The following is a 25,300-nucleotide window of genomic DNA, read 5'->3' on the forward strand; positions in this document are numbered from 1 at the left end:
TATGATGCAAACAGGACTCATTCTTAAATCATTTGACCAAAATTAGCGAAAAGGCTGTGAGACTCTAACGTGAGCTGGTTCTCACTTTAAGGCTGGTGGAAGAGATCAGACAGAAGTGTGGTGGCCTTCAACTGCAGAACGAAGACGTCTACATGGCCACCAAGTTCGAAGATTTCATCCAGAAGGTCGTGCGGAAACTGAGAGGAGAGGACGAAGAGGTGGAGCTGGTGGTGGATTATGTAAGTGTCTCGTTGATGCTCAACTCCAAACACTTCCAATCCACTGCTACAGAGAGCATGCATATCTGCATTTATACTGATGGCCTTTAGGACTAGTTGTATTGAGATTCTATTCAGGTGTCACACAATTTACCCAGTTAAATTAGCCATTTGGTGATTTTTAGAACATTCACACATTTTGCAATCATCATCAACACTGCTATCTTATTTTGGAATATTTTTATCACTCCACAAGGAAAGACTGGACCCATTGGTGACCATCTTATGCTTCTCTGCTCACCTACTCTGTATCCAGGCCCTCAGAAACCACAGTTTCTTCTCTGTGTCTATGGATTTGCCATAAAGTAAATATTTTATATAGGTATATGTGGGCAGCATGTGGCCTTTTGTATCTGTTCTCTTCCACCTGACACCTGCTCAAGGTGCACCCGGTAGCAGTTATCATCACTTCAACTTTCTTTCTGGCCAATATTATCTCACTGTGTGCAGGTACACTTCCTTTTTAAAATCCATGCTCTCTTTTTATAAATCTATTCGTCAGACTACATGTGTTTAGACCATTTCCCTTGGGCAGCCGTTATTATTATACTGATATAAAACTTCAAGGCGTATGCTTTGACGTGAACACACATCTTCAGTTCTTTTGGGTGCCGTGCTGAGAGTGGAGCAGGGGACTCAGACTGTAACCCTGTGTTTAATCTTTTGAGGAATTGCCAACAGCAGTCATATCATCTAGGAATCCCGCCATCAGTGTAATGGAGAGATCTCACTTCTCCGAGCCCTTTCTCAAGCTCCATCGCTTGCCTCTCTCTCTTTACTTTCTCCACAGGTGTGTGAGAAAGCACCCCAGTATAATTTGGATTTTACACTCGCTAATGGACAGTAATATTAAGCATCTTTTCAAGTATTTGCTGTGCATTTGTTTATTTTTCTTTGTGAAAATGCTTATTCAAATCTTTGTCCATTTAAAAAATTGGCTTTTTTGATTTTTTAGAGTCAAAGTCCTCTGTCAATTCTGGACACTCAATTCTTATCACATAGGAATTTGTGAATATTTTCTTTTACCCTATGAATGGGTTCTCTCTCTCTCTCTCTCTCTCTCTCTCTCTCTCTCTCTCTCTCTCTGTGTGTGTGTGTGTGTGTGTGCGTGCACGCTGATTTGTTTTTTCCCTTTCTCGGTAACATCCTTTGACACAAAACAAACTTTTCTTCCAAGACAGGATCTCACTATGTAGCTCTGGCTGTCCTATAACTCGCTCTGTAAACCAGGCTAGCATCAAAATCACAGAGATCCACCTGCTTCTGCTTCCTAAGAGGAACTCCATTCAGTGCAGATGTTTATTTTTGTGAAACTCTTCGTCACTGCGCCTTCTATCTGTCTAGTCTGGTGTCTATTTCTCTTCGCCTGTCTTCCTTGATGTGTGAGCCTTTACCATCCTGCTTTGTTTGTCTTACTACTTTTTTAGTTATTTTCTTTCAATAAGCATTTTTTGCTTAAAAGCAATCTAGGTCAGATTAATACCAACTTAATACCAATTGTACAGGAAACCCCCACTGCCACACATCTCTGTTATATACTCCGCAATGTGGGCTATTATTTTTCATATGAATTCTTTCTGGATTTGCTATAAAACAGACCACAGGTTTTCAATTATTGCTTTATATAAATGTCTTTTTTCTGTTTTTAATTATGTGTATGCATGTGTATCTATTTGGCTTTTGTGTGTGTGTGTGTGTGTGTGTGTGTGTACATGAATGTAGGTATCCATGGAAACCACAAGAATGTGTCAGATCCTGCTGGAGCTAAAGTTACAGGCAGCTGAGCTGCCTCATGTGGTTGCTTGGAATTGAACACGGTTCTCTGCAAGAGTACCAAGTGCTCTTAACTACTGCACCATCTCCTCACAGGCTGATAGCGACTGTTTTTATAACTCGGGTTCTGAGCTTGACGGAAGCAAGTAGAGTGGTTTCAGTCTCTGCTCACCACCTGGCAGCAGAGAGAACCATGCGGTAGCTCATGTGTAACAGACAGAGCGTAAGGAGGAGAACTGGAGATGGTCCCAGATAAGAGAAAACTTTCCAAGGATGGAAGTGGTGCCACAGGGGCGCTGTTGCGTCTGCTGCTACAGGGCGCTGTCTGTGGGTGTTTGAGGAATTTCTTCTGTCTGTAATAAAGAACATCTGAGCTAAGCCCAGGGCAGAACTGCCACCTGAGTGCATCACACCATGCCTGTCTCTGTCCCGTGACATCCCTGTGACTTGGCCTTTTTTCCACATCAGTGAAAATTTCTTTCTCTCTCTTCCTCCTTCTCCCTCTCTCTCTTCTGTCCTTCCCTCTCTCTCTCATTTTATGGGTTTTAAACTTCCTTTTTAAACTTGTTTATGTGTGTGCGTGTTTTGCCTGCATGTATGCCTGTGGACCATGTGTATACTTGGCCCCCTTACAGATGAAGAGAGGGAACCAGATGCCCTGGAACTTGCATTACAGAAAATCTGTGAGCTATGCAGGTGCTGGGAACCCAGCCTGGCTCCTCTGCAAGAACAAGTGCTCTTAACCACATGCAGTCTGTCCAGCCCTGGAAATACTTCTCCATCACCATCTACTATCAAGCTGATAAGCCCAGAAACACATTTGTTTTATTCTCAGGTCTCCTAGGAGGTACACAAAATGACCGTGAACATGCCATATCAATGTTTCATAAACGGGCAGTTTGTGGATGCCGAGGACGGGGAGACTTATGACACTGTGAACCCCACAGATGGATCTGTGAGTAATGACAGCCGCAGGGACCACCAGCCATGAGCTTTGGGCTCACAAGGCTGGTCACCAGGCAGGCTGAGGTCACTCAACTCTAGCTCTGCCCCCAAGCTCCTCAAATACATTTCGTGCATTTCTTACCCCTTCAGCTCTAACACTGGCTACTGTGACCCACAGAAACCTCGTTTTAAGGAGACTGAGTATTTATGATGAACTTAGACTGTTGTGCCTGCACACAGAAGATCTCTCTGTATCGAGCACCATGAGGGAGGGGGATACTTCAGACTCTGAGAACTCAGGGCAAACAATCCCACTTCCCTGAGGAAAAACGGAACAGCTGTCCTGAATGGGTTCTTCTGGAATAAGATGAGGCATAGGATGGACCATGATCAGGTTCAGTTTCACTGTCCTAACTTTGCCCTTTTCTTTGCCTCACGTGGATTGGTTTCCTGTCATGGATTTCTCCTGCCCACCCCCTGTGTGATAAGTCACACTCTACTTTTCCTAGTAATAGAATATTAATTCCAAGAGCCATACCGATAGATCCCTTAGGAGACCTATTTTTCGCTTGCCCTGAAATAGACGATCTGCAGAGTGTCCTACGCCTCTTTAGCGGATGTGGACAAAGCGGTGGCTGCAGCCAAGGACGCCTTTGAAAATGGTGAATGGGAAGAATGAATGCCAGAGAAAGAGGAAGGCTGATGTACAGGAACACTTTCTGTAAAAACAACTGTGTGATCTCTGGGTATCTGGGTATTGGAGAAAGAGGAAGGCTGATGTACAGGTACGCTTTCTATAAAAACAACTGTGTGATCTCTGGTATCTGGGTATTGGAGAAAGAGGAAGGCTGATGTACAGGTACACTTTCTGTAAAAACAACTGTGTGATGTCTGGGTATTGATTGATATTGTTAAGACTTTAAAAATTCTCACAAAACAAACATTCTATGTTGAATACACCTGCGGAAGATGTAATGTGTCTCTTGTTACTTGAGTCATATAAAATGCCACACATGTTCCTGACGTTTGCATTACTGCTCGTATCAGTCAGAGCTCATCAAGGATTAAGTAAGATGTGGAGAACATCATGGAACCCCCACAAAGACCAGGGGAAGATAGGGCTGGTGGCAAAGAAAGTTGGTGCTTCCCCGAGGTCTGAAGAGATAGAGGAGTAGATTGTGGCTAGAACCTGGCAAGGTCTATAGTTGCAGAATAGGGCTCTAGTACCTTCTTTAGCTGCAGAAGAGTGTTCTAGAGTCCTCTGTAGCTGCATAATAGCACTCTAGAGTCTCTGTAGCTGCACACACTTCACGTTACAAATGTCCTGAGGTGTCCTAGTCACCAGGTAATAAATAGGATACACAGGTCATTCTCCAAGGTCATGGACAAGAGTAGAGAAAATGGACAAAAGTGCACATGGGGACATGATACGCCTTGTTTTTTAAGACAAAGAAGTAAGGAGGATAGCCGGGTGGTGGTGACACATGCCTTTAATCCCAAGACAGGCAGAGGAAGATGGATCTCTGTGAGTTCGAGGACAGCCTGGTCTATAAAAGCTAGTTCCAGGACAGCTAGGACTATTACACAAAGAAACACTGTCTCAAAAAAAAGGAAGGAGGAAAAATACCAACACTCTGGAAGAATATTAAAAATGAGAGAGTATTCTAGAAGTAGTTCCAATAATTTATCCTGATTTTTGCTTACACACAGCTAAACGTTTGGCCTGAATTGACAGACCTCTTAGATCTGGATTTAGTAGAAGCATGGAGGCTCCTGTGCAGCCAGACTCCTGAATGTCCAGAACCACCCCAGGGAGGGAAGGATGGAGAGTGGGAGAGGAATGGGGGAATCAGGGTGGGGCATTGATGGAGGAAGGTCATTGGCTAATAAAGGAACTGCCTTGGCTCATTTTATTGGTTAGAAGATAGGTGGGAGGAGTAGACAGAACAGAACGCTGGGAGGAAGAGGAAGTGAGGTCAGACTCGACAGCTCTCCTCTCGGGAGCAGACGCCTGAGAGAGACGCCATGCCCCACTCCCGGGATGAAGCTCCGACCCAGGATGGACATAGGCTAGAATCTTCCTGGTAAGCGCACCTTGGGGTGCCATACACAGATGATTAGAAATGGTCTAAATTACTATGTGAGAATTAGCCTAGAAGAGAATGGGCCAAGCAGTAATTAAATGAATACAGTTTGTGTGTTGTTGTTTCGGGGCATAAGCTAAGCTAGCCGAGCAGGTGGCTGGGTGTTGGGGAAGCAGCCCCGCCACCAGCTCATATTACTACAGATTGGCGCTCCACGTGATGGACTAAACCCACTTAAAAAACCTGAGAAGGCTTAAAAATAAGGGAAAGAGAGTTTAACACAGATGTTTGCTGTTTGTTGGTGGCATGCTGTAGAGAGATTTCCTGATTCGGCAACAGTAGCAGAAAAAATGCTGTGTCATTTTAAAGTGCGACTTCCTGGGGCTGTGCCGCCATTGCGATCTCTGTCTGGCTCCTGCGGGAGGCAGAGCTTTTGAATAGAGCATTTGGAGTAAAGTGCTACAATTTGTTTGATGGCAACTAGACTCACTGTGTTCTCGGGTCTGCTCTGCTTGTTAGAGGCAAGCATGCGCTTTCTTCTAAGAGAAGCTTCCTGACTCAGCTTTAGCTGCAAAGCCTGCAGCTCATTAAGAGGTCCTGCCACGAAACACTTAAACGGTGTTGACGAAAAGCTGAACGCATGCTTTTCGGTTTTCAGCCGTAGCAGGAAAAAAGCTGCGCTGTTTAAAAATGCCAGCTTTCTGGGCTATCCTGCCAGGACAAACTCTGACTCTTTTATGCAGGCGGTTTGTGCGGTTTGCAAGCACAGGCTGCTGAAGCTCGCTTGCTGGCTACAGCCAGTACCTCAGCCACGAGGCTGGAAAGCTAAGGAATGGGCTGGATCTAGCCGGCAAAGCCACGCCTTTAATCCTACTGATATTGCTTGGTAAATTAAAGACTCGTGTGGTCAGAAAAAGAGAGATATACAGTAAAGATAGATTCAAAGACAAAGAAAATTTCTAAATGGTTTGAGGTGTGTTAAAAATATATGCAGACTAAAATTTAAAGTTCTTAAAGTAACAAAAAAAAGGAAGAGAGTTGTTGTGTGAGGTACACACCTTTAATCCCAACACTTGGTAGGCAGAGGGAGATAGACCTCTGTGACTTCAAGGTGTGGTAGCACACGCCTTTAATCCCAATGCCTGGGAGGCAGAGACAGGCAGATCTCTGAGAGTTCAAAGACAGCCTGGTCTACAGAGTTACTTCAGGTCAAAGATACAGAGAACCTGTCTCAAAAAGCAAAGAGTTAAAAGTAAAAATAAACAAAATAGAGGTTAAAACAAAGCTGCACAAAGATGGAAAATACACAGAGAATTTTGATACTGTATGCTATTATGCTCTCTTTGAATTGTTTGAATGCTGAGGAAAGAGCAAAAGCTACTAAAAGATATTTATTTATAAATGCTGCTGAACTAATCCAACATAGATATTTTGAATTTGGATCTAAGGATATGATACTTTGGAAAGGAGTTTCTTATTTTGTTTTCACAGAGGATGAGACGCTGTTCATTTCTTCTATTCCGATTTGGTATGATGGACCACGCCCTCCTGAAGGGTTGGTGTGAACACCTTCAGAAAATTGCTTTGCTCAACTGCCAACTGAGATGAAACTAGCACACAGGTTATACCATGAAAGACCTAATTAATGATGCCCCCATTCAGCAGGAAGCAGTTTGGAGAGAAATAACTGCGCCCATATTCCCAAAAAATGTTTATAAATGTTCTTTTACATTTAAAGGGGGATATGATATAGATATGAATAATTTGCATTAGTATAGATTTTGCTTTATTGATAGAGATTTACGGTCAATTTTGTTATATGTATATGTATTTCTGATATTGATTAAGGTATTGTGATTGTGTAGTTCATTAAAAAATGTAATGTATAATTAGATAATATAAGTTGTTAATAGATAATCATAAATAATAGTCAAGTTTGTAGTCATGTTAGTTAATATTTTCTAGATGTGCATAGATATATTTTAGATAGACATTCTTCATGTCTTTCAAAGATTACAGAATAGGACATTTAATGTTTTAATAACTGAGGACTTTTCATGACAATGAGACACTCTGCTCCTGGCAGCACCAATGTACTTCAAGAGGAAGATGGGCATCAAAGAGGCACCTTATGGAGTTTGATAGCCATTTGGGCAAGAAACTGCTCTTGCCTGGACTATTGCATAAACTGGACACAGAGAACCTGCAGAGAGAGGACTACTGAACTTGCCTAAGGTGAGATGATCTTTCGGGGTTCCTGATTCATTTTGAAAGAGTCTGCGAGACATTCTGCAAGACACAACAGATAGTGACTGAACTGACTTTGAATTTTCCTGCTTTATGGAAATGTCTGCTGGATACCATGGGCCTGAAGGCTGAAGATGAATGCCCCAACGGTACAGAGAAACTTTGGATGACTGTCCAGGCAGCGAGATGTCTTTGTCATTTCTAGAGTTTGAAGTTTCTTAATTCTTGTTTACTTAGGTAATATTATATCTTTCTGGAGTCTTTGATGGAGTTAAGAATAGCTAGTTATAGTTTTCCTTAGTTATGATACAGATTATTGTAACTTTTACTTGATAACTGTTTTGTTATATGTAATTTTGCTATGTTAAAGTTAAAGCCTTTTTTTTTGTTTAAATCAAAAATGGGGAAATGATGGAGGAAGGTCATTGGCTAATAAAGGAACTGCCTTGGCCCATTTTATTGGTTAGAAGATAGGTGGGAGGAGTAGACAGAACAGAACGCTGGGAGGAAGAGGAAGTGAGGTCAGACTCGACAGCTCTCCTCTCGGGAGCAGACGCCTGAGAGAGACGCCATGCCCAGCTCCCGGGATGAAGCTCCGACCCAGGATGGACACAGGCTAGAATCTTCCTGGTAAGCGCACCTTGGGGGGCCATACACAGATGATTAGAAATGGGCTAAATTACTATGTGAGAATTAGCCTAGAAGAGAATGGGCCAAGCAGTAATTAAATGAATACAGTTTATGTGTTGTTATTTCGGGGCATAAGCTAAGCTAGCCGTGCGGGCGGCTGGGGTGCTGGGGACGCAGCCCCGCCGCCCTTATTACTACAGGGCATGAGTACAAATGGCTCTTTTGACTATTCCCAACAATCCCACAGGCCCCATTCATGTTTCTGAGGAAACTGGCAGCTTGAAGAATCTGCTGTGGGGTTTGGGATCCACTCCACATGCCTGCTTTGTCCTCTGCAGTTAGTTTTGAAACATTTCTGTACCAACCAAAAAGCCACAAGTGTTCACGGTCCTGAGTGGGGTGCGGTTTGTGTTCTGACCCCTCCCTGTGTGATAATGAACTACTCACTTGCTGCTGGTTCCTTTGACCCGCCACCTCCTATCTGTGGCTGCTCTGGCTCCGCCACCACGCCACTGCTTATACCTAGGAGGCCAGGTTGGCTTTTCCCTGCAGCTTAGTGGTAAAGCACTTACCTAGCATGTGAGGTCTGGGGTTTGATCCATAGCACTGCAAAATTTGTATTAATAACCTGCTGAATTACACCATTTATACAATGATTTATTTAATTGCTGCCTTCCTAGACTATGCTCTCCATAGGGGGAGGTATGTTGCTCTGGATCAGTCTCTGGAATTGCAGAGATAGCATGTAGAACTAGCGCTAGCATGTACAACTAGCGCTAGCATGTACAACTAGCGCTAGCATGTACAACTGACTAGTGCTAGCATATCCAGCTAGTGCTAGCATGTCCAACTAGTGTTAGCATGTACAACTAGTCCTAGCATGTACAACTAGCGCTAGCATGTCCAACTAGTCCTAGCATGGACAACTAGACTAGCACATACAACTAGTTCTAGCATGTACAACTAGACTAGCACATACAACTAGTCCTAGCATGTACAACTAGCGCTGGCGTGTACAACTAATGCTAGCATGTACAAGTAGTGATAGCATGTACAACTAGACTAGCATGTACAACTAGCGCTAGCATGTACAACTAATGCTAGCATGTACAAGTAGTGATAGCATGTACAACTAGACTAGCATGTACAACTAGCGCTAGCATGTACAACTAGTGCTAGCATGTAAGTGCTGAGTGGATTCCTCCCACTGTGCACACAGACTCGCTGATCTGATGGAAGAAAACCAAGAGGAGCTGGCGACCATAGAAGCACTGGATTCCAGGGCTGTCTACAGCCTGGCTCTGAAGACTCACATCGGAATGTCTGTGCAGACATTCAGATACTTCGCAGGCTGGTGTGACAAAATTCAGGTAGGCACACACGCTCCTCATCCCTAGAGGGAGGTGGCCTCAAGAGCACTGGTTTGTGGCAGGGCTGGCCTCTAGCTCTGTGGCATCACTTCATTTCCCGTCCTCTGGGGGGGGGGGAGCAGTGTTGGATCCCCGTGCTGCAGAAAAGCAGGCAAACCCACTAGGAGCCTCCTTTAAGAATTTTTCTTTCTTGATCTGTGTGTATACATGTGTTCATGCGTGCAGTGTGCATGCATGCATGCGTGTGTGTGTGTTTGGTGGATGTTGGGTGTCTCTTCCTCAATTGCTCTCCACCTATTTTTTGAGACAGGGTCTCTCATTGAACCTGGAGCTTGTGGATTCGGTTAGACTGTCTGATCCGAGATCTCCAGAAGTCTGCCTGTCCTGCCTCTCCAGTTCTGGGATTATAGACATGTGCCATTTCATGTTTTATACGTAGATGCTGGGGATCTGAACTCAGGTCATCAAGCTGACAGCATTCACTTTCCCGAGCAGGGTCATCTCCCCAGTCCTATCATAGTTCATTTGAAAAAGAAACAGCAATTCATTCTAACACAGGAATTTATTTCCTAGACGTTGAACAGGAGAGAGCATAAAAGCATATTATCTGCGATTAAGGTTAGTAATTTAAGTTAATAAAATATCAACCTCCGTTTCCTTTAGGGCTCTACAATCCTAATAAACCAGGCCCGTCCAAATCACAACCTAACCTTCACCAAGAAGGAGCCACTTGGGTAAGAGGAGAACCTCTGGGTGACGTGGACGCTGCGCCAGCATGGCGGGGGGGCACTAAGGGCGTGGGCCTTTGAGCCTGGGGTGACGTGGACACTGTGCCAGTGTGGCGGGGGGCACTAATGGCGTGGGCCTTCGAGCCTCTGGGTGGCGTGGACGCTGCGCCAGCATGGGGGGTCTAAGGGTGTGGAGCTTCGAGCCTCGGGATGACATGGACGTTATGTCAGCGTGGGGGGGGGCACTAAGGGCGTTGGTCGTCTCCCCGGAGCGCCTGCGCCATCATCATCCCCTGGAACTACCCACTGATGATGCTGGCCTGGAAGAGTGCAGCATGCCTGGCGGCGGGCAACACCCTGGTCCTCAAGCCGGCACAGGTGAGCCTCACCAGCGGGCACAGGGCTCCGCTTGCCTGTAAACTTAACACAGACACACATCTGTGAACAGCACACCTCCAAGCTTCCCACGGTTCACAGACAACGCTTCATATGTTATTTGTAAATTCTCATTTTTAGAAATCGCAGGTTGGGGAGGAGCGTGTGCGTGCGTGGGCGCAGAGCTCAGGGGACGAGTCTGAGGAATTTGTTCTCTCCCTGTAAGATCTGGGAATCGAACTTGGGTCACAGGGTTTGGTGCCAAGGGCATTGTCTATGCACCATCTTACTGACCCCATTCACATTTAATTACCAAAAATCTCGCAAATGGATGGAAGATGGGGGAAAGTACATAAGATTAACGTAGAAATTGGGCAACTGTGTAAGGTCCGGGGGTGTACAAACTTCGACTCTGTGATGTAACTCGGTCATATGCACAGTCATCCAGTGAGACAAATGACGGAAGGGCCACAGGTTGAACACGCCTGAAATCATGTACACGCATGGACAACAAGGGAATGCTTAAGAACACACCTCAGGCACTTCTCCGAGAAGCCTACTGATGCTGCAATAGTTTCTGTATGTGTTAAGAACACCTCATGTGACTCAGGCTGATCTTGAACTTCCCTGCACCTGAAGCTGGCCTGAAACCAAAACATCTGGTCCTTCTGCCTCCACCACCCCAGGGCTATGATCACAGGCAGAGGCCATACCCAGCTTTGGGAGTGGGTATAAGCGTTATTCTACCCATGGTGGCTTCATTCCAGGGCATAATAACACACCGTGGATCAGTCCCCTCTTCAACGACAGTGCTGTGGTAGACTAAACAACAGGCTGGCACAGTAGGCTTCTTGGCACTGCAGCAACTGCGGCCGGCTTCTCAAGAGTTTCTCCAGGCGGCCCTGTCTAAGCCTCTCTGTGTAGCTAAGGAACCTGTCACTAGAAGAGGGAGCAGGTGCCCTTTCTCCACGTGGGCTGCGGTATTTGTCATGCAGGTTCCACGCCGGGTCTTTTGGCTACTTGTCCATTCTGTGAAGGTTGCTTAATTTAAAATAATAATACGATCTGTGATTCCATGTAGCCAGGCCTGTTGACTGCACACAGGGCAACTTTCAGGGCAGAGGAACAACTGAGTGGGCCAGTGGCACAGACACACAAAGCGAATGCGGGGACTATGGTGATCTCCCACTCCTTCCCCACCCTCCCACAGGGAGAGAGGGAGAGGGAGAGACGGACAGATGGAGGGAGGGCAGGTCCCCCTTGATTCTGCGTGTGCTTCATTCACAGGACACTGACACCCTCTGTGATCTCCCACCCCACTTCCATTACACTGAACACTACTGTCCAGCCCTAAACGTGAGTCACAGATGGTTTACTGTGTACCTGCCGGTGGAAACAGAAGCTCAGATATTCTCCATACCTCCCTGGGATCTTCCGCCTACCCCACTGTTAGAGGTCAAATGAGAAAAAGAAGCACTCGTTTAGTTAATCAGCGTTAGCATAGAGAAAAATAAAAGGATAGAGAGAACAAGAAAGAAACGCAGTGAAGACTTCATATTTGGGTGGCCAGGGTGAACAAGGAATTCTCTGGACTATTTTAGAAACTTTACCATAAGTCTGAAGTTATCTTCAAATTAAAAACATAACAATAGAGAAATGTAAGATACAAAGAGAATGAACTCCCAGGGGCAGGGAAATGGCTCACTGGGCGAGAGGACAAGCTTTGCCAGCATGTACACCTGTGTCTGGATTCTCAGAAGCTGTGTGGTGAGCTGGACACAGATGGATGTGTCTGTAGCCCGTGCAGTGATGGGGAACACGTGGATGCAGCCAGATTGATTATAACCAGCTTGGCTGAAACGCCATGCTTCTGATTCAGTGACAGGCCGCGTCTCAGGGCAATAAGGTGGACGACACCAACATCCAGCCCTGGTTTCCATAAGTGTGCATACCCACACTCCTGTGCACATACCTCAAGTGTGCACCACGCCCACAAACGAGGGAATCAGGGCCCTGGTAAGAACAGGACAGGTCTGAGGAAGGCAACGACTGTCTTCACTTCCAGGTCACGCCCTTGACAGCCCTGAAGTTTGCAGAGCTGACAGTGAGAGCTGGGTTTCCAAAGGGGGTAATCAACATCGTGCCAGGCTCAGGTAAGTCAGCAGGGGACCAACGGGTACCTCAGGAAGCTGAATGCTGTTTTCCACTGCAGTCTTGGCCTGAATGAACTGCGTTACAACTGAATACAGTTCACGAAGCGTAATACATTTATGGTGCAATGGAAATATAGAGTTGAAATCTAATGTGTGTGGAGTGTGGGGAGGAATGGCATTGTAAAACCGCCCTAAGGGGGCCATATTGACTTTGGAAGGTAACAACTGGGGCTTCTCCATCAATGGGCACCGCTGCATGGAGGACACTGTTTAAATCCATTTGTAATTAACACAGAAAATGTAACTGCGGGTTCGAATCTAAGCTTAGAAACCTACTTGAGCAAACGCAAACCCACACTCCCTGCACGATCTGAGTCGTGTCTTCCCCTCACTGAATTCTGCAGGCGGAGTCGCAGGACAGTGGCTGTCTCAGCATCTGGACACCCGCAAGCTTGGCTTCACCAGCTCCACGTCTGTGGGCAAACAGATCATGAGCAGGTACTGGCTTTCTGTGGGAAGCCCACTCAATCAGGCTTCGACCTGACATCTAACAGAGTGTGTTGGAACAAAGAAAAGGCTGGGGATAAGGCTCAGCTGGCAGATTGATTGCCGAGGTTGCACAATGCCCTGGATTTGATTCCTATGGCTGCAGAGAGAGGATGTGATGGTCCACACTGCAATGCCAGCACTCTGGAGGTGGAGGTGGGGGGTCAGAAGGGAAAGGTTAACTGGGGTGTGTGAGATGCTGTCTCAGGAAACAAAATAAGCAACAACAATAAAACAAGAAATAAGAGAAACAGTAACGAACGGAGAAACTGCCTTTATCACTGACAAATACTGAGACACACAAATGTAAGACAAAACTCTCCACAGTTGAAACCAGGGCCCTGGGCTGGAGACAGAGCTGCACCAAGACACGGGAGAATTCTGTGGGCTATTTTTTTTCCTATCAATAATTCTATCCACTCAGCATAAGAGTGCTTAGGAAGGCTGGGAAGGCTTTCTCGTGGGTTGTCTCCATCACCATTCAAAAAGCAAACCAACAAAAAGCTACGTAATAAGGAGTGAAGAACTAAGTGTACCTGAACCATTGCTATCCCGCCTGTGGCGGTCTCGCAGGCTGTCTAGTAGCGGATTTGCCTGCAGACCTTGATATACAAAATCCCTAAAGGTGAATTTCCCTTATTTCATTATTTCATTATTAGACCACCGGATTTCTCAAACATTACAGAACACCTCTGAAGTATGCAAACCATGGGAAAAACCACATGAACCTCCCACATTTACCGCCCAGCCGCCATATCGGGTTTCTTTTCTCTTCCCCTCTCCTCTCTGAGACATGGTTTCTCTGTGCAGCAGGGCAGGCCTTGCACTCGCCATCCTCCTGCCTCCACGCTCTGAATGTGGGAGCTACAGGCATGCACTCCATGCCCTCATAAATGAGGTTCTTAATGTTTCTGACGCTCAGTTGTATTTTGCATGTCAAGTACGAACATGGTTAGGAGAGAGAGAGAGACACAGACAGACAGATGGACGGACGGACGGACAGAATAACTGCTTGTTCCTATTTGTTCTCCTCTAGCTGCGCTGTGAGCAACCTGAAGAAAGTCTCCCTTGAGCTGGGCGGCAAATCCCCACTTATAATATTCAATGACTGTGAACTTGACAAGGCTGTGAGGATGGTAAGGGGGCCCAGACCAGGCAGAAGGCGCCTAGATCTACAACACGCTTCCCTTCCTTTATTGGAGGACTTCAGATGGGATCTAGTTGAGCTACTCAGAAGCAAATGCCATCTTTGTGTTTATCCTAAGGATGCTTAATTGCTTTAAATGGCTTTTTATAATAGCTCCCTCCTGTCTGCTAGCACCTTGTCTCCTTCATCCCTCTTCTGGTCTAGAAACCAGGCTCTGGCTAAACTCTTTAAAGAAACTCAGCAAAGGGTTTGCCTCCATGCCTGACACCCAAGTTCCATCCGCAGACTCACGAAGTGGAAGAAAAAAAACACTTCCTGCAAGTTGACCTCTGACCTCCATACACATGTTAGAATATTTATGCACCTGCCTCCAAAATTTAACACGTAAAATATTTCTAAAATAAGGAGAAAAATAGTTAGCAGGGCTTGCCTTTGCCTGCAATGGAAGTCAGGGTTTGACTCCCAGCACATCATAACCGGGCATGGCGGTACTCATCTATAAACCCTGCACAGGATCATCTTAGGTGTATCCTCATTGTCACACATTTTAAATAAGTGCTCACGAGCTGCAACTGGGAAAAGTCAAAACAACGATCTCCCAGCAGTCGCTAAGAGTCACTAACAATCTACAGGACTGTCTCCAGTCTCTTGTTACCATGACACTTGCATAAAAACAGGTGAGGCCAGGGCAGAGGGTTCAGTCAGTACAGCAAGTGCAAGGACCAGCATCTGGATTCGTAGCACCCATATAACATAGGGCAGTGTGCACCTGGAGTCCCGGCACTGGGAGAGGGGAGCATCCCTGGAGTTCACTAGCCAGTCAGTCCAGCTAAACAAGAGACTCTGACAAGAAAAAAAAATTAAAACATGGAGAGCAACTGAGAAACACATGTGGTGTTGACCTCATCTCCATGTGCACACACACATGAACATGTTCTTACACGGAGTGCCGCCCTCTCTCTGTGATGGGATGACCGGCTGACCTGAGCAATACTAACGTGGCTTTCTCCTCTGTTGCTGAAGGGCATGGGTGCAGTGTTTTTCAATAAAGGAGAGAACTGCATTGCAGCAGGATGGCTGTTTGTGGAAGAGTCCATCCACGACGAATTCGTAACCAGGGTGGTAAGGCATCTTAGATCTGCTGCAGGTTGTACACGAATAGTTCTCTGGAAAAGCACTTCTGGGATTATTCCTGAATTTCAGATGTGAGATAGCAATGGCAGAGTTGTGATAGTTGAGGTGGCCAGGGGTGCAGATGGTTCAGTGACTACTTAACACACACATGGCCTTGTGTTCCAAGACACACACACACTTAATACACACACATACACACATACTTAATACACACATACATACACACACACTTAATACACACATACACACTTAATACACACATACATACACACACAATACACACACATACATGCACATGCATACATACACACACACACACACCGTGCACTGGCACATACCTGTAATCCCAGTGCTGGACAGGCAGTAAACACAAACAGAGGCCAGGGACTGGCTGACCAAACACCATAGACTGACCAGCAGGCTTCGGGCAAAGGAGAAACTCAGCCTCAAAACACAGGTGGAGAACACGTGGGGGAAAACAGCCATGTTGTTCTCTGGCCTCCGCCTGTGTGCGCACTCACACACATTCACCTGCACCAATACAGACACATAAACAAACACACAAAAGCAGAGGCATCCTTTCTTCACAGAGAGCACGACAGTTTTTCAAAGGCAGGTCGTGGGGAATCAGCAGGCAGTAGTCACTGACTCCTCAGGCTTACAGAGTAATTTACTTTGTGTCTCATTAGAATCCAGTCCGCAGTATAGCCATAGAGAGGCTCATAGGATCTGACACATGAGACATTTCCAAAGCAGAGACCAGAAATGTCAAGCACTTGCTGTATTGGTCCAGCACAGGCCTGTTTTCTAAATGGGCAATTTTTGTATTCATTTATCCTGTTTCCTTTTTTAAGACTTGGATGAGCAGGCTTTCACTGTGCAACTTGCATAACTGGAAGTTTGCTAGGTAGACCAGGCTGCCCTCAAACTCAAGAGATCTTCCTGCTTCTGAGTCCTAAATGCTGGGATTAAAGACACGCACCACCAAAACTAGATGAGATTTATTTGCAACTGTGTGTGTGTGTGTGTGCATGCGTGCACCCTGTAGGTCAGAGGTGGTTGTGAACACCTGATGTAAATACTAAAAACCAAACAGGTCTTTTGAAAAGACAATATGCATTCCTATCCTCTGATCCATCTCTCCAGCCCCTCAACAGCTAAGTGCTGAGCACCCAGCAATGTCATTTGCTGGGCATTGACAATACAGAACAGGCAGGCAGCCAGGGTCACCATCTTCTGGGCGTTGACAATACAGAACAGGCAGGCAGCCAGGGTCATCATCATGCAGAGTATCTCTCCAGCACAGGGTTTGCAAGACACCAAGAGATCAGTAGCAGATCTATATTCAAACTGACGGGGCCATGGGGGCTTCTGTCCTTTCTCCTCATTGAGCTGGAGTTACAGCCAGAAAACGACACAGAGGACGACCAGGATGAGAAGCAGCACACACAGTTGTGCCAGGGAGGAGTAGTGCGACACTTCTCACCAGAACATTCCATCCCGGTTACGGGTCAGGTCGGCCCTGGTTACACAGGGGATTCTAAGACAGCCTGGGCTACATGGGGTCTGTCTCAAAAATACAAAACCCAAAAAACAAAACAAAACAAAAAAACCCAAAACAACAACAAACATTTCCAGCAATTCTTCCAACCTGGCAATCTCATGAGAATCTCACAAGGCCGCTCTACCACACTTAAAGAAGAAAAAACACTAGAAATTCTTTTCCCATCAAGAGTCTAAGACGTTAATGAAAACTCCAGAATGTCACTTTGCTCTTCATGGGTTAACCTTCAGGACTTGGATACACAGCACCGGGCTTGTATTGTGAGAATATAGTACTTGGGGACTTGACCTTTAAAGTCACAGTGTAAACTGACTGTGTGTGAGAAGACAAACCCATTTAACCCCTTCGGGGCCTCGGTTTCTCCTTCTGTAACATGGAAACATTGAAGACTTGCTTCCAGTGCAGCTGGAAAGAGCCAACCACACATCTGTCAACCGCTCATGACACCACGACACAAATATACACATAGAACACGTTACTGGTAACACTGCTACTACTAACGGCGATGGTGTTTTGTGGATTGGGTAAAATACAGGTGGAAGAGATTAAGAAGATGAAGATTGGTGATCCGCTGGACAGATCTACAGACCACGGGCCCCAAAACCACAAAGCCCATCTAGAAAAGCTGCTGCAGTACTGTGAAACTGGGGTGAAGGAAGGGGCCACCCTGGTATACGGAGGACGACAGGTGCAGTGGTCAGGTAAGAACGTCTCTGGGGAAGTGCCTGGTGCCTGCCCCACCCCCAAAACCCAGAATGGATGGTAATGAACTATGCTTCAGTGCCTCCCCTGCAGAAGAGTGGTGTGTCTGTGTGCACACACACGTGTGCATGTGTGCTTATATGTGTATATGTGCAGTGTGTGCATGTGTGTGTGTGCACACACGTGTGTGCATGTATGCTTATGGATACAGGTGTGGCATATGCGCCAATGTGTGTGTATGTATGTGTGTGTATGTGCAGTGTGTGTATGTGTGTGTGCACATCCATGTGTGCCTATATGGGTGAATATGTATATGTGCAGTGTATGTATATACATGTGTATGTGTGTGTGCATATGGGTGCATATGCGTGTAGGTGCGGCATGTGTGTGTGCATATGTGTGTGTATATGTGCAGCGTATGGATATACATGTGTGTGTGCACATGTGTTTGTGCACATAGGTGCATATGCGTGTAGGTGCAGTGTGTGTGTGTACTTATGTGTGTGAATATGTATCTGTGCAGCGTATGTATTTACGTGTGTGTGTACGTGTTTGTGCACATGGGTGCATATGCGTGGAGGTGCAGTGTGTGCATGCAGGTTTCACCTGCTGACAAGACGGGGCTTGATATGTTGATCTTCAAAACCAGACAAGTACTGATTGGACGGTTACTGTACACAGGCTCTTCATTTTAAATAATGGTGAAAGCAAGGAAAATCAAAGTATTTATCCTGTGTTCCCTGGATGAGCTGAGTTTCCAGAAGTCTGAATAGGTGGTACAGGGACATTTCCAGAAAAGAGCTGATGTAAATCAAAAGAATAAAAAAGCCGGGTGGTGGTGGTGCACGCCTTTAATCCTAGCACTAGGCAGGCAGAGGCAGGCAGATCTCTGAGTTGTAGGCCAGCCTGGTCAACAGAGTGAGTTCTAGGACAGTCAGGGCTACATAGAAAAAAAACTCGTCTTGGGAGAAGGAAAAAAAAAAAGACAGAGTAGAAAAATCACTGCTCCGCAATTCTCTAGATGAAAATCACTGATTCAGGGAGAAAATGGTGGTCCATGGAGACTGGAGTCCTTAGACCAAGGAACTGGGAGCTGGAGAGGGATAAGGCATCTACATCACTGCTGCTCCTGCAGAAGACCTGGGTTGATTCCCAGCACCTACATGGGAGCTCACAGCTGTGACTCCAGTTCCAGAGGACTTCTGGTATCTGTGGGCACCGAGCGAGAGCACAGTGGGCACGCATGCAGGCGAACATATAATTATTTTTTAAAAAACTTACTGTTTTTTTTTTATTGAGAAAAAGAGAAAAAAAAAACAAGTTTCCACCTCCTCCCAGCCTCCCATTTCCCTCCCCCTCCTCCCACCCTACGCTCCCTCCTCCCACCTTTCTCCCCCTCCCCCCACTCCTTTCCCCCTCCCTCTCCAGTCCAAAGAGCAGTCAGGGTTTTCTGCCCTGTGGTAAGACCTAGGACCTCCCACCTCCGTCCATATCTAGGAAGGTGAACATCCAAACTGGCTCGGCTCCCACAAAGCCATCACATTACATAGGATCAAACCCCCATGCCATTGTCCTTTGCGTCTCATCAGCCCTCATTGTTCGCCATGTTCAGAGAGTCCAGTTTTATCCCATGCTTTTTCAGTCACAGGCCAGCTGGTCTTGGTGAGCTCTCAATAGATCAGCTCCACTGTCTCAGTGGGTGGGTGCATCCCTCGTGGTCCCGACTTCTTTGCTCATGTTCTCCCTCCTTCTGCTCCTCATTGGGACCTTGGGAGCTCAATCCAGTGCTCCAGTGTGGGTCTCTGTCTCTATCTCCATCCATCACCAGATGAAGGTTCTATGATGATATGCAAGGTATTCGTCAGTATTGCTCTAGGATAGGGTCATTTCAGGTTCCCTATCCTCAACTGCCCAAGGAACTAACTGGGGACCTCAGCTTGGGCACCTGGGAGCCCCTCTAGGGTCAGGTCTCTTGCCAACCCTAAAGTGGCTCCCTTAACTAAGAATTGTGGTTCTGTGCTCCCCTGTCCAACCTTCCTTTATCCCAATCCTCCTGTTTTCCCAAGGCCCGACCTCCTTCCCTTCTAACTTTTCTCTCCCATCTCCCCTTACCCCCATCCCACCCCACCCCCAAGATCCCAATTTTCTCCCTGGCAATTTTGTCTACTTCCCTTAGCCAAGAGGATAACTATATGTTTTTCCTTGGGTTCCCCTTCTTACTTAGCTTCTTTAGATTCACCTATTGTAGACTCCGTGACCCTTATTTATGGCTAGAAACCAATTATGAGTGAGTACATCCCATGTTCATCTTTTTGAGTCTGGGATACCTCACTCAGGATAGTGTTTTCTATTTCCATCCATTTGCATGCAAATTTCGAGAAGTCATTGTTTTTTACCGCAGCGTAGTACTCTAATGTGTAGATATTCCATACTTTCTTCATCCATTCTTCCATTGAAGGGCATCTAGGTGGTTTCCAGGTTCTGGCTATTACAAATAATACTGCTATGAACATAGTTGAACAAATGCTTTTGTCATATGATAGGGCATCTCTTGGGTATATTCCCAAGAGTGGTATTGCTGGGTCCAGGGGAAGGTTGATCCCGAATTTCCTGAGAAACCGAAACACTGACTTCCACAGTGGTTGCACAAGATTGCATTCCCACCAGCAATGGATGAGGGTACCCCTTCCTCCACAGCCTCTCCAGCAAAGGTTATCGTTGGTGTTTTTGACTTTAGCCATTCTGACAGGTGTAAGATGATATCTCAAAGTTGTTTTGATTTGCATTTCCCTGATTGCTAAGGAAGTTGAGCATGACCTTAAGTGTCTTTTGGCCATTTGAACTTCTTCTGTTGAGAATTCTCTGTTCACATCAGTGCCCCATTTTTTAATTGATTCATGCAATCCCCATCAAGATCCCATCAAAATTCTTCATAGATCTGGAGAGGACAATAATCAACTTTATATGGAAAAACAAAAAACCCAGGATAGCCAAAACAATCCTATACAATAAAGGATCTTCTGGAGGCATTACCATCCCTGACTTCAAACTCTATTACAGAGCTACAGTAATGAAAACAGTGTGGTACTGGCATAAAAACAGAGAAGTTGACCAATGGAATCGTATAGAAGACCCGAATTTTAACCCACAAACCTATGAACACCTCATTTTTGATAAAGGAGCTAAAAGTATACAATGGAAGAAAGAAAGCATCTTCAACAAATGGTGCTGGCACAACTGGATGTCAACCTGTAGAAGAATGAAAATAGACCCATATCTATCACCGTGCACAAAACTCAAGTCCAAATGGATTAAAGACCTCAATATCAGCCCGAACACACTGAAAAGGATAGAAGAGAAAGTGGGAAATACCCTACAACAGATGGGCACAGGAGATCGCTTCCTATGTATAACCCCAGAAGCACAGACATTAAGGGCAACATTGAATAAATGGGACCTACTAAAACTGAGAAGCTTCTGCAAAGCAAAGGACACTGTCACTAAGACACAAAGGCAACCTACTGACTGGGAGAAGATCTTCACCAACCCCGCAACAGACAAAGGTCTGATCTCCAAAATATATAGAGAACTCAAGAAACTAGACTTTAAAATGCTAATTAACTCAATTAAAAAATGGGGCACTGATCTGTTTTTATTTTATATGTATGTGTGTTGAACCTGTATGTGGGTCTGTGTATCACATGCTCGCTTGGTTATGTGTGTGTTGAGCCTGTATGTGGACTTGTGTATCACATGCTTGGTTATGTGTGTGTTGAGCCTGTATGTGGGTCTGTGTATCACATGCTTGCTTGGGGTCTGTGACAGTCAAGAGAGGGTCTCAATCTCCAGGGTCTGCAGTTCCAGGTACCTGTGAGTTGCCACGTGGAGCTGGGAATCAAACCCGGGTCTTCTGGAAGAGCAAGTGCTCTTCACCACTGAGCCATCTCACCAGGCCCCAGTTATTTTTTTAAAGGAATAGACAATATAGAAAAACAAATATCACCTAACAAAGCAATGGCAAATTAAAAATTCTAAGATATTCAATGGTACAGCCAGGTAGGGCAGCATACACCTTAACTCCAGCACTTGAGAACCTGAGGCAGGATGGAGGTTCAAAACACGTCAGTGGGGAAAAACAACAACTCAAAGGAGCTGAACTATGAATATATATTAAATACATACTCTTTTACATCCTTAAACTTTCCACAATAGTCATGTAAAAAAATGAGCATCCAGAAAGGCCCCTGCTACACAGAAGACAGTTCTCTTCTTCTTTAGATAAGCCTGGGGTGGGGGCTGGACTACCTCAGTAAACTGGGGATGAAAACAACATCTTCTGTGGCTGATGCTTCTATTCTTCCTCCCAGGCTTCTTCATGGAACCAACTGTGTTCACAGACGTCGAGGACCACAACAGGTACCTCGCCAAGGAGGAATCCTTCGGGCCTATCATGGTCATTTCTAAGTTTCCAAATGGGTGTGTTCCCTACGCACACTGTGTAACATGGGTTTCAGCGAGATGACTCCTCTACCTGGTGCTGTCCCTAGAGCATGCAATCAATGGATGTGCAATTCTCCACCCTAAGAGTAAACCAACGGGTTAATAAGTTAGAAGCACCTGGTGGCTGGGAAATAGCTCACTGGATGAAGGGCTTCCTGGGCAAAGGGGAGGGCCGGAGTGCAGATCCTAGCACCCACTTACGAGGGAGGTGTGGCATCATGGCAGATGCAAACTCAGAACTGAGCAGAGAGAGGAACATCATCCCACAAGCCAATCCAGCCTGACTGGTGAGCTACAGGTTTAATGAGAGACCCTGTCTCAAAAGCTAAGGAGACAGAGTAGCTGCGTTTGGGGAAGAAAGGAGAGCTTTGAGGCTGGACAGTTCTGAAGAGGGGTGAACACAAGAAAAAAGGCTCCGAAAACTGGCAGAGGAAGCACACACATGATCCCTGCAGACTAAAAAAGATGATGCTGGTGAAATGGGAAGAGATACTCCCTGACCTGTGTGGAGAGTGGAATACTCTCCCTGCACATTTAATGGTGTTTTCTGCTTCTGGAAACATCTCACAGGGACATCGATGGAGTTCTGCGCCGAGCAAATAACACCGAATATGGTTTGGCCTCTGGGGTTTTCACCAGAGACATCAACAAGGCCATGTACGTGAGTGACAAGCTAGAGGCGGGAACGGTTTTCATCAACACCTACAACAAGACAGACGTGGCCGCCCCTTTCGGCGGAGTGAAGCAGTCTGGCTTTGGGAAGGACTTAGGTGAGTGTGGCTTATTTTGCTCCTGGACATTCACACTGCACCACACAGAAACATTATTTCCAGGCCACTGCACTCCCTTATTATTTTAAACGGGATCTCCTACACAGCAGTTTACAAAGGACACTGGAATTCTAAAAACCATTAAGTACATTGTAAGACAACCACAACTGTTTGTTTCCATGCATGGGTACGTGTGTCACGTCGCACATGTGCTCGGAGGAAAACTGTCCATGTTGGTTCTCTCCTTTCACCCCATGGATCCTGGAGATTTAACACAGGCCATGGGGCTTGCTTGAGAAGGGCCTTTCCCTACTCAGAAATCTCTTGGGTCAATTGTTTTAGCTAAAACATGTTTTTAAATCTGACTTTCAGTATGAAGTTGGTTTTGTGGAACTCAGTGGAACCAAGACGACAGTCTGGGGGGGTCAAAGTAGCTCTGGAGTTGGTCCTCTCTGTGAGTCTTGCAGAGTCACGGAGATAAGCAGGGTCTCCTGGGCACGTAGGGCTTCTAGGCACAGAGAACACACGATGCTGGACTCAGTTCATGGTGAGCGGTTTTCCTGCCATCTCTCAAGACACAGCTCACTCTGGATGCTGAGGTTGTGCTGGGCCCTCATGGAAGACATTACCTGATGAGCACAACTGAGGAAACCCAGCAGGAAGCTGCTAGGATGCCATTGTTCCGATCAGGGGAAACCAGGCCCAGAACAGGGGGATGAGGTGCAAAGTTCCACACCCACAGGTGCAGACAGAGAAGTAAAAGTCAGCCAGTCCGCCTGCAGATCTCACCTCCTACTCTGTAGTCCTCCATGGCTTAAAAATATCAAGTGTAAAAATACACCTTAGGAAGGGAGAGCATGGTATGGTGGTTCGTGCCGACAATCCAGCACTTAGGAGCACAGGAGACAGGAGGACCAGTTCAAGAGCATCGTTGGCCAAATAGCAAATTTGAAAGCAGCCTATACTTTGTGAATCTCAAAACACTCTGAAATAAAAATACTTGATTTGCTGAAACTTCCCTGCAAATTTGGCTCATTTAAGGCATTAGATTCTGTTTCCTAGAGATTTTTGACAATGTATTTATAGGAATAAAAAGTGGTTTGGGTCTAAGACACAGTTGCAGGTTTTCTTGGAAAGTTTTTGTCACAGAAGAAGCCAATTCTGTTTGTTCTCTGACACTGTAACCTACAGCTAAAGGCTTGTTTGACTATAAAACAAAACAAAATTCCTCATGGTACCAACACGACTGAAGGCTCCTTGGCTCAGTGTAGTCTCAATCTCGGCAATCGTGGGTTATACTTACCTAGGGGCTGTAAAATATCTGATCTGATTGCTCTGGAGAAGGCTGGGAACAAGTTTGCTCTAATGAGGGAACAAGTTTGACAGCTCTCTCTCCAACAAGCAAAGGAAGCTGCACTTCCATTCCCCTCTCAGTGCCTGCCCCCAAGCTTCCGTCCCTGTACTCAACTCTGCTTTATTAAATGCAACTGAACAGACAGCACCCTGGTCACAGGACCGCAAAACAAAGAATCAGTTCATAAAGCAGGGAACAGGAGGAAGGTTAGGGCTGAAGCTCACCAACGCGCCAATCCCTGAAGGGCCTGGTAGGCTACTCTAGCCCTCACTACTCATAACAGTCTATGATCTGCTAGCATCCGCACTGTGAGGACTGTTAGCGATGCCTAATGTCAGGGTCTTCCCCTAACTTACTTCAAAGCTCTCGAACATCTCGTGTGAACCTGAGGAGCACAGGTCTAGGCCACAAGTTCTTACCTATCCTTGTGTGTGTTCTACTGCCTAATCTCTTCCCCCAGGTGAGGAAGCCCTGAATGAATACCTCAAAACCAAAACAGTGACACTGGAGTATTAGAGCAACGCTAGCATCAGGAAGCCATTGACCAACAGTCGCTGATGAACAAGGAACGATCTGGGAGCCACAAAAATATACAGAAGGACCAAAGAAAACCAAAAAGAAGATTGCACCACTTGTGCGGCCATTTGCCTGAGTGTTGGGTCTCTTGGGGAGCATTTGCACAAGGACCTCAGTAAATTCCAGTACACATCTTTCTTATCACCGAATGTCTTACCTCCGTCAGGTTTTAACAACGTTGGTTATTGTTGGTATTTCTAAGTGTGGGAGTCTGCTATCTCTCGGGAAGAACTATTCTCTTCAAGGCCTTCCTTCCTCACTCAGCGATAATATATAGGACTTCTGGGTCTCTAATCTCTGAGCCATACATACGGGATACCGACATTTCTTTACTTCTGCTATCAAAGAACAGGCTATCCCCATAGAAAGTGATGGCTGTCCTTTTCATTCCCATAGTAAAGTGATTTTGGTGCCTTTGACTATT

The 25,300-nt window shown here is 45.9% G+C and overlaps 1 pseudogene; it reads left to right on the forward strand.

The window, feature by feature from the left end:
• LOC121444506 overlaps positions 1-25,086 on the forward strand; it is a 43,909-nt pseudogene extending 18,823 nt beyond the window's left edge.
• The last annotated feature ends 214 nt before the right edge of the window (positions 25,087-25,300 follow it).

This window comes from Microtus oregoni, unplaced genomic scaffold (assembly GCF_018167655.1).
Source record: "Microtus oregoni isolate MIOR12 unplaced genomic scaffold, Mior012 000129F_ref0000347, whole genome shotgun sequence".
Lineage (NCBI taxonomy): Eukaryota > Metazoa > Chordata > Mammalia > Rodentia > Cricetidae > Microtus > Microtus oregoni.